The sequence below is a fragment of the Notamacropus eugenii genome, chromosome 5, assembly GCF_028372415.1.
Source record: "Notamacropus eugenii isolate mMacEug1 chromosome 5, mMacEug1.pri_v2, whole genome shotgun sequence".
NCBI lineage: Eukaryota > Metazoa > Chordata > Mammalia > Diprotodontia > Macropodidae > Notamacropus > Notamacropus eugenii.
The window spans coordinates 352478894-352498353 of NC_092876.1; the positions used below are offsets into that span (position 1 = coordinate 352478894).

At 37.2% G+C, this 19460-nt stretch overlaps 1 protein-coding gene across 42 annotated transcripts in view; it reads left to right on the plus strand.

The window, feature by feature from the left end:
* ZBTB20 (zinc finger and BTB domain containing 20) overlaps nt 1-19460 on the plus strand; it is a 1002935-nt gene that overhangs the window by 213702 nt on the left and 769773 nt on the right. For 26 of the 42 annotated variants that reach the window (XM_072616772.1, XM_072616737.1, XM_072616740.1 and 23 more), the window contains one exon: nt 18830-18892. The exons of 14 other annotated variants lie outside the window; for them this stretch is intronic. The gene's annotated coding sequence lies outside the window, so the exon portion shown is untranslated. Of the gene's footprint in view, nt 1-4160; nt 18166-18829; nt 18893-19460 lie in introns of those variants that run through there. 2 more of the 42 variants (XM_072616771.1, XM_072616758.1) reach the window with 1 other exon arrangement.

The window sequence follows — 19460 nt, forward strand, 5'->3', positions numbered from 1 at the left end:
TAGGTGTTTACATCATACTTGTGTGCCCTGGAGACACACGCACACTATCGGCATTGTTGTAGGAAAACGTACTCTTTGACAAATGATTCTTCTTCCTATGTGTGCAAAATGATACACAAAATAGCAAATGATAGAAAAAAAGGCCAAAGTCAGAAAAAAAAAACACCACTATAGTTATGGATCCTTTGCTGGTTTTATCAGAAATTCATGTAGAGGAACTCATTGAGTTTTTCATTATAGAGAAGAATGGGAGTAGGATGAAACCTGTAGATAAATGTCTGCATACATCTAAAAATAGCTCAGAATACATAGAAAGTATTCTGTTGACACTGAATAAATGACTCATAATTTTTTGATGATTTCTTAATTTATGAAGCAGTTTTTCTCATTTTTCACTAAATTTCATTCCCTGTTGAGGGCTATATGATTGCCAAGCTCACAAGATTAAATCTAAAACATTAAGGAGAGGCCAGTAAAGAAAAGCATCTGAATAATTCTCTTCAAAAATCTATAACCACCATTTTGTGATTCATGCCTTGAATATTTTAGAAATGGTTGAATGGGTTTTCTCCAAACTTTCCAAATTCCTCAGCAAACTGAAAATAGCATAAGATATTTTCATTCAAGAAATCTGGTGAGGAAAAAGTCATTGAGCACTTTGATCATAGAATGAGAGTGACATTCCACTACTCTTAGATAATTACATAAAAGATTTCTGAAGATAACAGAAGACAGAACACTTCCTTCCATTATTTGCAAAAGTTAGGGGCCCAAGGCCCCCTACTTTTATGGAATGGTCTTTTTTGACATTGTTTTGTTTTTCTGAACTGTTTTATTCCCTCTCTCTTTTTTTATTCTTGTTTTAAACTTTTTTCTCAATGCAGGGTGAGATAGAAATGTACTTTGGGAAATGTAAATGATAAAAAAGTAAAAGATGTCAATAAAAATTATTTCAAAAAGATCTAATTCATTTTAGTTGTATTTCAAAGATTTTCATGGTCATTTTGCTACACAGAAGCTTCTTTGTTTAAACTTCAGGGTTATAGAAAGCAATTATAACCAGTGTTAGTACTCCAAAATGTTTTAGTGGCTGTCATAGTAACTTTCACCAAAAGTTAATTTATCCAAAATTTATTTTTGTTATACCTTTTCTTTCATGTCTGTCTCATGTTTTATTTTTCTTCTTCATATTCCATGTATTATTTATGCTTCCCCGTTTTCCTCTCAATGGTCCAAATTTGTGATTTCAAAAGCATAGGGTAGCTAGGTGATACACAAAATAGGATGCCAGTTCTGGACTCATCTTCAAGTTCAGATTTAGCCTTAGACACTTACTAGCTGTGGGATACTGGGCAAGTCATTTAACCCTGTTTGCCTCAGTTTCCTCATATGTACAATGAACTGGAGAAGGAAATGGCAAACCACTCTCATATCTTTGCCAAGAAAACCTCAAATGGGGGGCGGAGCCAAGATGGCAGAGTAGAAAGACGCAAATACACATAGCTCCGAACCCACAACCCATAGAACATTTGTATAAAGTAACTCACGGCGAATTCTGGAGCAGTGAGGCCACAGAACAGTGGAGCAAAGGAGATTTCTGTTCCAGAGGGACCTGCAAACCTCTCGCAAAAGGTCCGTCGCGCTGCAGACACGGAGCCCAGCCCAGACCTGCCGCGGCCATGGCCGTGGCACCGAGAGGAACAGATCTGAGCAGGCTTCAGGGATGGGATCTCCAGCAGCTGCATAAGTCCCTCCACCCACAGGTGACGGGGGTCGGTGAGAGGGTCTCTTTGGCGGGTTGAGAGGGGAGTGGGGTGCCCCCATAACTCAGGCCCCCTCGGGAGGCAGAAGCTGAGAGGCAGCTGCAGACCAGGGCTCCCCAAGCAGGCAGGAGCCTGGATCCATTGTTGAAGGTCTGTGCATAAACCCCCTGAGGGAACTGAGCCTGAGAGGTGGCCCTGCCCCAACCTGAGCACCTGAACTTAATCTCACACTGAATAGCAGCCCTGCCCCCGCCAAAAGCCCTGAGGCTGGAAGCAGCATTTGAATCTCAGACCCCAAACGCTGGCTGGGAGGATCAGGAGGCAAGGTGGGTGTGAGGAGAATATTCAGAGGTCAAGTCACTGGCTGGGAAAATGCCCAGAAAAGGGAAAAGAAATAAGACTATAGAAGGTTACTTTCTTGGTGAACAGGCATTTCCTCCCTTCCTTTCTGATGAGGAAGAACAATGCTTACCATCAGGCAAAGACACAGAAATCAAGGCTTCTGTGTCCCAGCCCACCCAATGGGCTCAGGCCATGGAAGAGCTCAAAAAGAATTTTGAAAATCAAGTTAGAGAGGTGGAGGAAAAGCTGGGAAGAGAAATGAAACACATGAAGTCAAAGCATGAACAGCAGGTCAGCACCCTGCTAAAGGAGACCCAAAAAAATGTTGAAGAAAATAACACCTTGAAAAATAGGCTAACTCAATTGGCAAAAGAGGTTCAAGAAGCCAATGAGGAGAAAAATGCTTTCAAAAGCAGAATTAGCCAAATGGAAAAGGAGATTCAAAAGCTCACTGAAGAAAATAGTTCTTTCAAAATTAGAATGGAACAGATGGAGGCTAATGACTTTATGAGAAAGACAGATATCACAGAACATAGCGAGAAGATTGGAAAAATGGAAGATAATGTGAAATATCTCATTGGAAAAACAACTGACCTGGAAAATAGATCCAGGAGAGACAACTTAAAAATTATGGGACTACCTGAAAGCCATGATCAAAAAAAGAGCCTAGACATCATCTTTCATGAAATTCTCAAGGAAAACTGCCCTGAGATTCTAGAACCAGAGGGCAAAATAAATATTCAAGGAATCCACAGATCACCGTCTGAAAGAGATCCAAAAAGAGAAACTCCTAGGAACATTGTGGCCAAATTCCAGAGTTCCCAGGTCAAGGAGAAAATATTGCAAGCAGCTAGAAAGAAACAATTCAAGTATTGTGGAAATACAATCAGGATAACACAAGATCTAGCAGCCTCTACATTAAGGGATCGAAGGGCATGGAATAGGATATTCCAGAAGTCAAAGGAACTAGGACTAAAACCAAGAATCACCTACCCAGCAAAACTGAGTATAATACTTCAGGGGAAAAATTGGTCTTTCGATGAAATAGAGGATTTTCAAGCATTCTTGATGAAAAGACCAGAGCTGAAAAGAAAATTTGACTTTCAAACACAAGAATGAAGAGAAGCATGAAAAGGTGAACAGCAAAGAGAAGTCATAAGGGACTTACTAAAGTTGAACTGTTTGCATTCCTACATGGAAAGACAATATTTGTAACTCCTGAAACTTTTCAGTATCTGGGTAGTGGGTGGGATTACACACACACACATATGCACACACGCACACACACATAGAGACAGAGTGCACAGAGTGAAATGAAGAGGATGGGATCATATCTTAAAAAAAATGAAATCAAGCAGTGAGAGAGAAATATATTGGGAGGAGAAAGGGAGAAATTGAATGGGGCAAATCATCTCTCATAAAAGAGGCAAGCAAAAGACTCATTAGTGGAGGGATAAAGAGGGGAGGTGAGAGAAAAACATGAAGTCTACTCATCACATTCCACTAAAGGAAAGAATAAAATGCACACTCATTTTGGTATGAAAACCTATCTTACAATACAGGAAAGTGGGGGACAAGGGGATAAGCAGGGTGGGGGGGATGATAGAAGGGAGGGCATGGGGAGGAGGGTGCAATTTGAGGTCGACACTCATGGGGAGGGATAGGATCAAAAGAGAATAGAAGTAATGGGGGATAGGATAGGATGGAGGGAAATATAGTTAGTCTTATACAACACAACTATTATGGAAGTCATTTGCAAAACTACACAGATTTGGCCTGTATTGAATTGCTTGCCTTCCAAAGGGAAGGGGTGGAGAGGGAGGGAGGTAAAGAAGTTGGAACTCAAAGTGTTAGGATCTACTGTCGAGTAATGTTCTTGCCACTAGGAAATAAGAAATACAGGTAAAGGGGTATAGAAAGCTATCTGGCCCTACAGGACAAAAGAGAAGAAGGAGACAAGGGCAGAGAGGGATGATAGAAGAGAGAGCAGATTGGTCATAGGGGCAATTAGAATGCTTGGTATTTGGGGGGGGAGGGGAAAAAAGGGGAGAAAATTTGTAACCCAAAATTTTGTGAAAATGAATGTTAAAAGTTAAATAAATAAATTTAATTAAAAAAAAAAAAGAAAACCTCAAATGTGATCAAAAAGAGTTGGACATGACTGAAGTGACTGAACAGCAATAGTATGGGGAATTCCCTTGACAGATGCAGTTCATCAACTCAGCTGTAATTTACAACCTTAGGGAATTACTCCGTCACTGAAAAATTAAGTGACTTACCTAGAGTCATATGATTAAAGTGTCTCTATGGCAAAAATTAAACCCATATTTTCCAGATTCCAATGCTGCTTCTCCATATATTTTGCCACTTTGCTTCTCAATTTCCCTATAGCTTTATTGAAGTAGAATAACACATGCCATTCTACTTAAAATTTTTTGTTACACTAAATAGAACATATATTTAACATTTCCCTTCAGATGTTTTTCTTATGACTTCTTGTTATTTTCTCCTATTGTACCATGCACATCTTTCATGTTTTATCTTCCTTTCCCATGTCTAGACTTTCCACCATCTTTTATGTAATCTCAGTTCCATTGTTTGAAATAGCTATTCTGCATAATTGCAACCTATGTTTATTACTATAATAATATCTTCCATTTGTGATACTAATGATGATGATAATGGTTGCTGATATCCCTAAGGTACATTAAGTCAACAAGCATTTATTAAATGCCTACCACATACCAAGCATTGCACTAAACATGGAAGAACATATACCATCCTTTTTTGCCTAGCATTTGCTCAGTGATCCCCCACTATGCTCCTCCTATTGCTAGTCTCCTGTAGTTATATTGACTGTTGGCCTATCAGTGTGATTACAACCTGGCCTCTACCCAGGAACCTGAAGTAGCTGGGCAGCAGAATCCCTCTCTCCCTTTCCAAATAATTTGTCAGCTACTATGGGAACCAACACTTTGCCCCTCAGAGAAATGGCCAGTAAGAAAGAGTACTTCCTACCACCACCACCCTCTTCTCAATTTCATTGGAAAAAAAGTGAGTAAGTAGCCCAGGATGGGCAGACTTTTATGATTTATGAGTCTGCATCACTGGACTCTGCCAAAGCCCACCCCTCTTCCAGTCTTCCTTATTATTATCAAGAGCACCATCATCCTGCAGGCATCCTGTCACTGACTTCAGGTCCTCCTTGACCCTTACTCCCACATATCCAATCAGTTGCCAAATATTGTTTCTACCTCCACTACCTCTCTTCCATCTGTACCCTTCTTTCTATTCACACCTTAGTTCACTGCCTCTTGCCTAACTATTGCAATAGCCTCTTATTGGATCCCCCTGCCACTAGTTGCTCTCCTCTCCAATCTCTTCTCCCCTTAGCTACCAAACTTCTTAATGTATAGATCTGAACACATAATCTCTCCATTCAGTAAACTCTAGAATCAAATAACATTTTGTCTTCCTTCTCTTTTTAAAATGTCTATTTCTGTGTAAGTTTTATGATATACAAAATTAGTATCACAGTACTATGTATATGCACAAAAAACCTCCCCCCTCCAAATGATAGCAATACGTGATCGAAAATGTTTAGGGACCACTCATCTGTTGTGGATATTCTTCATTCACTTAGTTTTTCCTGTGTAGATGGTTAGACCATTTAGGAGGCTCTTCAGTGTGACAGAGTTTGATACAATCAGCACAATTAATCAATTAACAAGCATTTCTTAATCAATCAACAATTTTTTTAACACCCACTATGTGCTAGGTGCTGGGGATACACTTCCAAAGAATGAAAAAGTCCTGACCTCAACATTCTGAGGGGAAAACACCATCCACAAACAGGATATCATTCTTAAAACAAAGGCTGTTCGTTTTAATGCCAATATTCTTCTGGTAATATTGAATGTTTGTAAGTCATAGAATATTACAGTCTCCAAAGAATGGAAATTGAGGATCAACTAATAGATAATGGAGAGGCATATGGTGAGTTTGAACAGACCATAACATGTTACAAACAAGATACCATTTTAAAAGAAGCAGTGTAAAGGCAATGAAATGTATGATTGAAAAAGAAGACAGCCAGCTTGCTCGCATAACAGGAAGAGGGGATAACATCCTAGTTGGTGCTTCTAGTTTCTTCCCTCTCCCTTCTATCCCCTCCACGACTACCAGAATGTTCTCTTGAGGGCAGATCTATAGTACAGCCCAAACTGGCCTTCTCTCATTTCCTCACATGAGGCACTCAGGTCTCTTGTGCCTTTGCTTTTGCATTGAATATCTCACATGGACCTTAGAAGGCACTCTCCCCCTCTCCCCTATGCCTTGGAGAATCCTTCAAGACTCAGTTCACAGTCACAGTTGTTGCATGATCAACTCAACTACTAGTGTCCACTTTCACTAACTAAATTGCACTTCGCTACCTTATACTTAACGTATTTATTCTGCAAATACTTGTATGTGTACACTATCTTGGCTGACAATGTATAAACTCCTGGCCAGCATTTTTATCTTTATGTCACAGTTCCATTTATATTCTTGGCTTTTCAAGAAAAGACAAAGAGCACATTGGATGGGACTCCAGTGACCAGCCTACAGGAGGACACCAGTAAAAGTTGTAAAGGATCAGCACACATGGATGGGTTGGCACATTTTCTCCCCCTTTAGATTGAGAACAGGGACTGTTTGCTGCTTTCTTTGTGTATCCAGTGCTTAGCACAGTGCCTACTGCATAGAAAATGTTTAATAAATATTTGCTGATTTGACTTGATTTGGGATCTATATATTGTTGAAAGAATATTTGCATTCTTGGAATCACAGATCTCTTATATAAATAAAATAAAAAAAATAGATATATAGGTTTAATAAGTGATATACAAAGGGATTAGGAAAGAAAAATAAGTTCCAATATGAATTGATCAGGGCCAGGCTTCATGGGGTAAGCATGGTAGGATTTCAACACAGATGGGTGATAACAAAATCTGTATATATATATGTATATATACATGTATAGATAGATATAGATATATCATATAGATATAGATATATATGCATACACATATACATACATACATTCATACGTACCTATGTACGTATGTACAAAAATGATTTGTAGGTGGAGCAACAGCATACCATGTAACAGGAATGACACATGCATGGGGGGAAAGCATGAGCTATGCAAGTTATGCATCCTAGAGGTGACTAGTCTAAGAAGTGGTTGGGTAGTGATAGGTCAGGGAGGTCCCTGAATGGCAGACCAAAGAAATTAATTGCAGCAGCCCTGAATTCCTAATGCAATTCTCTTCCTACCATACCAGGCTTTCTGTTTTCTTAACCTCAGCTTGAGTGAATCTTTAGAGGCTGGTTCTTTTCACTATGTTCTTCAGTATCTTTTATTTGTATTATCTTCCCTTTTGATCCAAATCTCTTAACTGGTCTGTAATCACCATAGGGCAGAAAATACATCTTTTATATTAACAGTGTGTCTATGTGTGTCAGTATGGTTTTGTTTTCAGTATATTTACTCACTAAAATAAATATACTTGTGTTTCTTTTAGTGTTTAAATAGTGAACTACATGGTCACATGGTTTTATTGGAATATGAATCCATACATGCATGAAGACATGTAAATATTTGCAGTTTGTGATTTCATCATGGAATAATTTGAATCTTATACTATGTATAGGATCATAGATAGAAACTTGGAAAGGGCCCTAGAGGATTTTGACAGTTCCCACATTTAACAAGTAAGGAAATTGAGGGCACCTAGCTGGTAAGTGTCTAAGGCAGGATTTGGAACCCGGTCTTTCCGACTTTACTACTTACTACACTGTTCTTAATGAGTAATTAATTTCTGTGTCTTCTGTTCACTTTAACAAAATTATTCTATTAAATTCTATTTTTTTTACTGGTTTCATAGGAGCATAGGACTTAGCGCTAAAAGGTCTTTAGGGATCATTTACTCAGCCTAATCATTCTGTAGATGAGAAAACTGAGTCCCGTAGAGAGTGAGTGACTTTTTCCAAGGTCATATAGGTCTTAGGGAGCAGAGCTAAGATTTGAACCCTGGCCTTCTGACTCCAAACTATGCTTTTTTCATAACTAAAGATATTTTATTTGAAGTGTTTTATTAAAGGAAGAAGTCATTTCTTTCCTCTTTTCATATTAATTTATGTTGTTTCAGGCCTGTCTGACTCTTTTTGACCTCATTTGGGGTTTTGTTGGCAAATATATTGGAGTGATTTGTCATTTTCTTCTCCAGCTCATTTTATAGATGAGGAAACTGAGGCAAATAGGGCTAAGTGACTTTCCCAGGGCGAAACAGCTAATAAATGTTTGAGGCTGGATTTGAACTCAGATCTTCCTGACTCCAGGCAGGCCCAGTGCTCTATCCACTGTACCACCTAGATGCCCAGATATTAATTTATACTTAGTACAGTTTAATAGTTGCCAGTTGTTTCCCCAGGTAGTGCCAATAACCTCTGCTAGGGCTGCACAGTGCCCAGAGATTAGCTTTGGGAGTCTTTGTAGCCCCTCCACTTCTTTCCAAAGAGGCCGTTCCATCTGCAGCACTGCACCAGCTCTTCTGGATTTCTGCTTTTAATGGGTCTACAAGCTCCAAGCTGAGGTCAGGGACCCTGTGAAGTCCTAGGCCAGATTAAGTACATGGTTCAGAACACATTGATCTGTGCTCTAGATCAATCAGTCATTTTAAACTCAAATTTCATGTTTGTTTTGAGTTTATAAAATTCGTCTATTTGCACAACTAGTGTTTAGTTCATAAAGCCTTATTACTCAAGTTACAGATGGTATTCCCTGAACAAAGAGACAAAGGGCCACACAGTATGCCTTGGGGGCAGGGATCTTTGAGGTGCTGTGAGCAGCCAGGTCCAACCCATAGATTTGAGATCCCTGGTCTAGATCATTCTGCCAACATACACAGGTAAAATCGAACGTGATCATCAGTTAGAGGGGACAAAAAGTTGGATGATAATAATAACCAGCATTTATGCAGCTTTTAAAAGTTTGCAAAGAGTTGTATTTATATGGACCATCTCATTTGATCCTCACAACAATTCCATGAAGTAGGTGCTATTGTTAGAGGTGAGGAAACTGAGGCGAAGAAACCTTTAGTGATATGTTACGTGGCAGGATTTGAACCTCACATTTTCCTGACTCCAATTCCAGCACTCCACTGTGCCACCAATAGATATTAAGAAGGTGGTCTATATTTGATTTTACTTTGGAAGAGAGTCAATTTCATGCTAAGGAATTTGCACACTTTTCTATCTCCTTCCATGCCTATCCCACAGCACTTCTCAGCTCAACTCTAATGTCAGTAGGACAAGTGTCTGAATTGTAGAAAGGATGAGAAAGAAGCCAATGGATGAAGAAGGCCTATGTAGGAATGAATAATTTATAACAGAGAAAATTTGTTTATAAAAAAGTTAAGTTTTTAGTATATTAGGATTGAGTAGATGCCTATGTTTCTAGCTTATCTTTTTTTATGAAGTCTGATCAACATTTCAGGATAGCCACATCGCTAATGTTAAAATTCAAAATGATTTGATTTACATTGTCATGCTCATTTAGTTTGAAATTTCAATAACTCACTAAAAATATACTTTTCTAATCTAGGAATAATGTTCAAAGGAAAGGTCTCAGCTTAAATTAGATTCCATCTTAGAGGAAAGCACATTTCATTAGACAATTAATTAGGTAGACTTCCATAGATAAATTTGGTAAGTTCTCATTCAATCCATCCATAACCCTTAACTGTTATCTGGCCTAGACTTCTATCCCTATCTTTCCTTTCAGAAGGTAAAGAAATGTAGGGAAAGTGATACATACTAGCACCCTTTCCTGAGGTATTCTGTATACATGTATAAAGAGAGAGACAGACAGAGTCCGTGTGTGTGTGTGTGTGTGTGTGTGTGTGTGTGTGTGCGCTAGTGTTTGGAAGTCAATCTGAAGATTCATGTAGTGAATCTGTGCTGATTACTAAGGGTGCCATGATTTGAATTTCCTAACATTTCTGCTTATGTGGAATCAACCATGATTTTTGCAATGACACCATTTTTTTTGTTTAATTTCTGTGGTCACTAAAATTATATTTAGATTTTGACCCTTTCAGAACTGAGATCATAATTTACAAATGGTAATGCTTTTACGATCTCTAACAAATACCTATTGAGAGAGTGTCTAAACAGTAGAAAGTGCTGTACTGATTAAGAAGATAGTTTGAATTAAACAGTTTTCTTTTTAAACACATTCGTTAGTGTTTCATAGAGGGAGAAATGTTTGCTCCTGAGTTTTTTTCCAAAAGTAAAAATATGGTTAGAGTATACTAACCAAATGCAAAATTCTCACTGAGCAGAAAAAATCCTGGAAGTAAGTCTAAACAAACTTCACATTTATTTGACAAAGCTCATTCAATCTTTTACAGACTTCTCAGAATGTGCTAGGCCATAGAATCACTACTAGCCTAATTTCAGAATAATTTCCATTAATTCACTACATTAAACTCATGGCAAAAATAGTTGTGTAGAGTAACTGGGCTTCCAGGATATACAATAGTAGCCTTGAAAATAATTCTCATAAATCATGAGACAAATATTCAGGGTAGCACAAAAGAAAAATTTGATTGACTCAACCTGCATTTATTGATAATTCCTATGTTTTTCTAGTCCTATTTGTGACTATTAGGTCATCTAGGAAATAGAGCGCAGAGTCTAGAGGAGTAAGGAAGACCTGAGTTCAAATGTGGCCTCAGGCACTTACTATCTGTGTGACCCTGAGCAAGTAATTCTGTTTGCCTCAGTTTCTTCTATAAAATGATCTGGAGAAGATGAACCACTCCTGTATCATTGCTAAGAGAACCTCACGTGGGGTCACAAGCAGATGGATGTGACTGAAGTGACTGAACAACAACACTGCTGTTATGATAATAATAATTATTAATATTGTTATTACTAGCAGAGTTCACCCACAAACTATTTTTTTTTATTAAAATCAAGCTGGAAATGGAAAAGAAGATCAGAGCCAGGTATACGGATACTTTTGCTTAGTATCACCTATTATGTACAGCCCTAGACACCTCCAAATTAGAATTTGTTACCAGTGGCCTGGGATTGTTAACTTTTTGGGGGGCAGTGGTGACCTGGACCCTTTTGGTAATCTGATGAAACTTATGAATCTCTTCTTAGAATAATGTTTTTAAATGAATATTATAAAGGAAACCAATTATATTGAAGCAGAGTAATCAAAATATTTTTTATGAATTCATGACTTTAGAATTAATCTGCCCCTCTTCCCCTTCTCCACTTCCCACAGCTAGATAGGTGCAAATGCTAGCTTCATTTTAGCCTCACTCCCAGATTTCTGGTAAGCAAGTGCTTATTTTTATGTGTGCATTAATGAAAAAAATCTTAAGTACTGTTCCATACTTAACCCACAGTTTTTGAAACTAAATATTTAAAAAGAGAAGATTGATGGTCTTTTAGTTTAAAGTTAGTTCCCATTACACAAACACCTAACTTGCACATGTCCCTTTTATTCCAGCAACCACTGTAGAATAACCACTGCTGGTTGAGTGGCCCACAATTTCCCTTCCTTCCTTGATGTTATTGATACTTTGTATTTCCCTCTTTGACTCATTTCACTTCTCCCTGTGAGTGAGTCTGGTGTAGAAAGCACCACCAAAATAATAACTCCAACTCCCTTTCCAGAAAGAAAGTTTGAAGGTTTCACTGGTTTCATGCCTTCTCCATTTAAACAGGTGGCTGGCTTGCTTTGTTCCCTAGGAACAGCTTTATAGATTAAAATGGTGTGTCTACAGTACACAGTGGCACTATTAACATACCAGAATGAGGCTAAGGGAAAACTCATATAGGAGCTACACACCTAAGTGCAGTTAGTAAACAGAGACAGTAAGTCTCATTAAGCATAATTAAACCTAATATTGACTGTAAGCTGTTACTTACCTTTAACTTCTCTGTGGAGAGAGGGGAAAGGGATTAACCTAGCAAATGGGAACATTAATTACTATCTCTTTCCCATTAAAATTACCATCAAGAAGGACTGTATTCATAAATAAAGCATAGTAGGGATTGAGAAATGTAAAATATGTAAACTAATTGTTAAAAAAGAGAAAGAAAAAGGTAAGTTAACTGTGAGAGATGCTAGGGCAAACAAAATGGTGCTGTGGCTAATTATGATGACAACATGTAGGATGAATCATGGGAGCATGGATGAGGGCGGCTTCACAGGAGAGTCTGTGAGGCCACAGAGTACAGTCTTTCATATTTAGCTCCCTTAAACTAACACAGGATGGTTGGAGGGGAGGATAGAGGGAGGAACAGGAAACAGACGTTTTTACTTTTTTCCCCCCAGTCATTAATATCCTCCTTTCTTTCTGAAATTGATGATAATGACTGCTTAAGTGTTGTTTTATTTCTTAATAGGAAGGGGTATTGCTGGGTTTTGCTCAGTGGCTAGGGTGTGCTAACTAGTCTCCTGCTACTATTTAATAATTTCCTTCTTGGGTGCAATCTGAAGGGTATGTTGTGAAGGAGATAAAAATGTCAGCTAAATTTAAGATCGACTGTTAACTTTTTATATTGTACTGCTGCCCAGAGGGGGGAGGAAGGATCTGGGGAAATAAGAATTTAAAGAGAAAAGCAGAGGAATGACAATTCAGGCTTACCAATCATAATTTGCATTTCTCCCTCCATGATCCACATCATGTTCATCATCAGTGGTCCAGTTTGCATCAGTTTTGGACCTTAGGATCTAACTGCACATTTACAATTTCTGTCTGTTGACATTTTTGCTTTCCTTTTGGGCTCCTGATCAGCTAAGTCTTGCCATGCTAATTTTTTCCTATTATTCCTATTAAATCATGTAAGATGATTGGTTAAGCATGTGAAATGAATGTATATCTATACATTTCTTTGAATGTAGGTTTTAATTTTAGAACTTAAACCTTAATTTAATATGGACTTTGAAACAAACGAGTTTTATAGCTTCTGTGCTAAGCTAATTCAGTAAGAGTAATTGAGGGACATGAACCCACCCTCTGCTTCCCCCCGCTACAAAAATTCCCAAACTTCTTGGATGACAGCGGATGAACAAAAAGAGTGAGAGTAGGAGTACTTCTATCCTCTGTTCTTGTAACAATCGTGACATTACGAAATAACCATAACAATGGCACTCTTATTAATCAGACATATTTATACAGAATTAGTGTTGGCTTCTACTCTATATTACCTTTAGTTTTACATGAACTTTTATTATCTCTGCATATCAAAAGAGACATGGTGAATGAACAAAGAAGCCCTGTTATGAGACAAGTATTATTTGACATTTTGGGAAGCTCTTATTATAGGGTTTCCTCCTAAGTGAGGATAACGGGAAGGTTGTCATTAGTTGCTCTGTTGCAGACACGGTGAATTTTTAAAAACAGAAATGGATCCCGCTTTTTTTCCTTTTCCCTTTTTTTTGTAAAGATTTATCACCTAAAACAATTACAGTTATTCCAGGATTTCCAACAGAACCACATCCCACTTACCTCCATTTTGCTTTAAAAAAAAATTTATGTGAAAGATTGACTTAGAACATGTCTTAGAATTAATTATTGACTTCCTTTCAATTTTCAGTGCTATATGTAGATTTCTTAATTAAAAAATTAATTTTTGGAATGCTGGCAAATGCACTGATTAGAATCAAATTCTTAAGAACAGTAGCATAACCATAGATCGGATGTCTGCCTAGGAGATGTACAACAGCCAAATCAGAGCTGGTGAGGCTTCTGCTGGATTTGTAGCAACTATGGATGGTGTATATGAGTTTACACAAACAAACTCCCAAATACCATTGAAACTGAAACATTAGCAATGTATGTATTAGCATCTTTATGTATGGATTCTCTGGCTTGCTCTGTAGCTATACCTGACATGATGGACTACTAACCCAGGTTGTTTTCCAGTACATAGAGGGCTGGGTGGTACAGTGGAGAGAATGCTGGACTTGGAGTCTCAAATACTTACTGGATAAATAATCCTGTTTAAGTCATAGAATGTCCCTGGGCCTCATAAAGTGAGAAATTTGAGCTTCACAACCTCTAAGGTCTGTTTTAGCTCTAAATATGTGATCTTCTGTCATTATTCCTTTATAATCAAGCCCCACCATAACATCCCTTGCCTTGATCGTCTAAGATATAAATCAGATAGGCTGTAATAAACAGAACTTGCCCTTGAACTCCAGCAGTGTTTTTTTTTATCATTGTCATGTTATTTACTACCTGTGCATAAAATTGTTCCTATGTAGCTTATTGCCTCCTCTGACATTGTGTTGCCTAACATTTTTCAATCTGGCTTCAACATGATCACTCAGTTGGAATGCTGTCTCCGAAGTTACCAGTGATTTCTTAACTGCCAAAACCAATGACCTTTTCTTAGCCTTGATCATTCTACAATATTTGACCTTCCTAGATAATCTTTCCTCTTTGGGTTTTTTTCATGCTTCCTTCTCCTCTCTGGCCACCCAGTCCTTTATAATAAATTGTAGGCCATGTCCTGCCCTTTAAGTTCAAGTGTGGCCCCAAAGCAGACATAAGAATCTCAACTCTATAGAACAAGCCATAGACTCTTTCCTGAACTCTGGTGTCAGAGTTTGTCTATTGGATGTTTTACAGTGTATTTCCCATAGGAGTCTCCTGAATTCAGTAAAGCCAAAACAAATCTCCTTATCTTTGTTCACAATCTTATCCCCTCTCTTCACCATTTTGTGGAGAAGACATCCCATTTCACAAGCTCAATATGTTGGTGTTGACCTTAACTCATCCCTCTTCTTCATTTCAAATTGTATTTAGTTGCTAAATATTATTGTTTCTGTCCCCACATCCTCTCTCTCATCCATTCCCTTTTCTCTGCTTATTAACCACCACTAATTCAGGTCTTCATCACTTCTCAAATGAACTATTGCAAGAGTCCAGGCTTGTTACACACTATTCTCCAACACAGACTCTTTTGTCCAAGTCAGCCTTTCTCACTGTTCCTCACTCATGATATTCCATGTCCCATCTTGCTGCCTTTGCATAGACAAAGGTATATACATATTTCCATGTACATTTCTTCCTAACTATCTTTCTTTAGAATCCTTAACTGCTTACAAAGCTCAAGTCCAGCCTTCATGATTCAGTCTCACCTTCTCTCATTACCTAGTCTGAACATTATATTTACATATATGTATATATATATATATATATGTATATACACATATGGTTTCACTGAAAAGAACCATGAGGATAAGGACGGTTTTATATTTGTATTTATATCCCTGTCAGGATATAGCACAGTGCCTTGCACATAGGAAACACTTAAAAAGTGCTTGTGTATTGATTGATTAATGGATTGATTTTGCAGAATGAATTCATTTTAATCTTATAAACACCTGACCTGTTTCCAGTAGCATTTTATTTAACCTATAATTTAGTTTTTGGATAAAAGTTAAATGTGAAGTATAAAATCATATCAATAATAGAGAAATAACTGAGACTTTATGACTGTTTAAAATCAACATACTTTTAAATTTCTTGAGGAAAAAATAAAATATGCTAAAATGATTTCACTGATGGCATCTTATTTTTTAAATAGTAGGAGATTAAATTTTTTTTGCCTCTTTCCCAATTTTTATCATTCAGAGTTTTAAGCATAGTTCAAATATCACTTTTTGGTAATGCATAAATTGTCCAAAGCAGTTAGAATGAACTTAAAAGTACGAATTAGTCTTATTAGAGGTTTGGAATGGTATAAAAAATAATATTAATGTGTTTCCTTGAAACTAATTAAAAAAAGGAACATAGAGTTCTTCCAAAACAAAGTCACAAGGAATAAACTTAGGGTTTTACAAAAAAAATTGAAAAAGAAACAATGAAATACTAATCAAATCCAAGGCCTGTATAGCATTGAACCAGCAAAAGAGGTCTTGTGACAACTATATCACATATTTGCCAGTTTGTGTTCATCATGATTTTCTGTTAACTCCTTTGGGGTTTTGATTCTATGTGGTAACTGGTTTGAATAGAAAAGGAAAGTCACAAGAACTACTCAGTTTCGTCAGATTTGGAACTATTTACCCAAGAGTTTGGGGCTAAACCCAATGAACTAATAAAAAGACCTGTCTCTTTTTATATGGATGAAAATTTTCAATGTTGTCAATAAAACTTTAAAGTTAACATGTCTACATCATCTCAAAATTTCATCATCATTTGATAATCTTCTGGTCTTTACTGAAGGAGGTCTAGAATTTCTCTGAGATTTACATATAGGACCCAAAAGACATTGGTAGCAAAGTTGAGCTTTCCCCTGATTCAGCACATATTATCAGAAATTGTTTGGTTTTTTTTTTGATAGACGATGCAGTTTGGAAATTATGCCCCTTTGATCTTTGGATCATTTGTATGTGACTTCTAGGTTTCCCTTTGCAATCTTACTTTATGCTATTGCCACTTTATACTGGCTATTTATAAGCTAAGTTACTATACTGGTTGGGGGAGAGAGGGGATGGTCAGGAAGATCAGAATGAAATACAGTTTTAACACAGAACCCAATATAAATGTTAATGTCTGTAGACATATGTATACAGACTGAGGTCAGTGAGGTAACTCAGTAACTTTCCTCTTATTTATTCAGTACAATTTTTTTCTCTCTAACTATAATAAGGAATTATTTTGCAGAAGATACGATTCTCTATAACAAAAAAAAAACCATTCTTTTCCTCTCTTTCCCCCCCCCCCCCCCCATTCCTGGTTTCCTTTAATAGCATGTTATGGATCTGTCATCTAACAATTTAAACATTTCTTGAGTCTGAACCTTGTTAGTCTATACTAACTCTTGAAATAATGAATTCTAGTAGTACAGGGTCTATTCCCCATTATTTCAATGATACATTCAAATATCATCAAGAAAGGAGAATTTAAGTGTATACCTAATTCGTAACTTTATGGGCAATTGCCCTTGCTTCTTGCCAAAGGTATACCTTTTCCAGTGTCTTTTTAAAAATATTCTTTAGATTATAGAATAGAAAAATCTTGATTAAAACATTGGTATATGATTATTAGGTTGGGAAACTCCTGGTAAGGAAATTTTCTTGACCAGTGAAGGTCAGCACTTTCTTACAGTTTGTATTACAGAGGTTATCTAGGGTAGCAGAAAGTAAAGTGACTTGCCCAGGGTCTCCCAGTCAATATTTGTCCAAGGTAGGACTTGAACCAGTTCTTCTTGACTAAGAGGCTATGTCTCTAACCACCTCCCAAACTGTCTCTTATTTCCTATCTCATTACTGTGCTTTAGTTTTTTGGGTTTTTTTTTGGTGTTGTTATTATTGTTGTTCCTGTGGTTTTGGTCTTAAACTTAGTTGTTTGTAGTCTAAATAATATGTACTGGGTACCCAACATATTCAAAATCCTCTCAAAGAACTCCAAGATGTTATTAGTTGAGCATTTTTTTTCCTTGCAGCAAAACATTGCCTTTCTATCAGTAAGTTTTTGTTTAGGAATTCAGTGCCCATTACATATCCCATCAGCCTACTAATTTGGAAGCAAGACTCACAAATTTTTAGTTCCTATGATCTCTTCTGGAGCTCTTCATATCGACTAAGTCATGCTAAAAAATCTGTCATTCTTCTAACAGAAGTGTAATATTAATAATGCCAGGTTATATAGACTTTGACCAACAGTTCTCCAGTTTTACTCTTTAAAACTCTTAAGGCAGATGCTATCTAATTTTATCCAATGACTGATCTATACTGAGTTTGTCAAGTCTAAGAAACCCTGTGTATCTGTCACTCTTTTATTTAGCATCTCATAGCTTGTGTCTGTCTCATATACGTCAGAAGACAATTAGGGATAGACATTTCCATAAGTAAAGGCAATCAAAATCAATGCAATCTTACTTCTATCTCCTTTTAATCTTAGGTTTACCATTTGTATCAATAATCATTAAATGATTTACTAGATTCTGTAGCTGGTATGTTCCCCTTTAATGTAAGGTAAGAATGTCTTTTTTGGCTTTATAGTCTCTTGAACTGCATTGAATTTTCCTTGAATTATTTTTTGGTGTACTGAATTTCTAGTTTCTGCCTTATTTGCCTCATTTCTCCTGTTCTTCTTTATGTAATCTTCCTTTGGAAAGATAAGTCTCCCCATGAGATAACTCTTTTATTTTATTTATTGGTTAGCCATGCACCCTCTTTTCCCACAATGCCTGATGTTTTTGATTCTCAGCACGCATTTATTCTGGGCCTCTGATATAGTGATTTTGAATGGATTTTTTTTACCTTTAAAACTACTCCTTTCAATCTCTGCCCTCTGCACCTCAGCTGATGCCTCTACTTTGTCATAGTTCTCTCTTCTAAAATTAACTCTATGATAGATTTCTTTGGTTTTCCATCTCCTGGAAGAATGGTAAACTTAATATTCATGGAGGTGTGTGTTTCTTGCTATGCACACAGTCCCCGTCAGGCTTGAGCATTAGCAAACTGTCTGTCTTAATCCGTCTTAGAAACTCTGCACATTTAGCTGTGATAACTCCTGGCCTTGTGTGCCATTGCCAAGTAGTACACTAGGTAAGCTTGATCATTACTGTTTACTTACATGGAAGACCCAATTGCTGATCTATCCCATGCTCATTCATTGCTTACCTTTGCCTACTAGGGAGGCTGAGTTAACTGTTCCACTGGGGACTTTGACTGTCAGAGAAGGAAGGCAGCTTAGAAGGTAAGAAAAAATACTTTATGTGTATTTTGATTTCCTCTTATTTACCCCAAGTATTCAATTGTATAGAATTACTTTGTTCCCAAGCTATTTGGAAGTGGCAGCATTTACTCTGTCTGTGTGGTAAATTACATTTTTATATAACCATTCCCAGGTAATCTATAAATTCAGGCTATTTTTTTCCCTTTTGACATCAAAATGGATCCAGATAACTTTTTCATACATAGAAAAGACAGTTGATTTGTTAGCATCTTATCTTGTTCCTGAGTATGAAAATATCTACACCTACGTGCAGCTTCAGTGAGACAAAACTTTTACCTTTCTTGATTTTTTGGTGTTATTTTGCCTGCTAGGTCCTAATGAATAGGATATCAGAAGAATCCTTCCTTAGTAAGCTATTCTCACAGTCACGGAGAAAAGCAACTATCAGATCTTTAAGAATATTTTATTGTAATTTTTGTAAAGTTGGGACCATAACTTCTCATACTTGTTAGACCTATGCAGTGCCTACTTGTGTACCATAGAGTAGGTGCTTAGTCAACATAAATTGTTGCTGAAAATTCCTAGAATG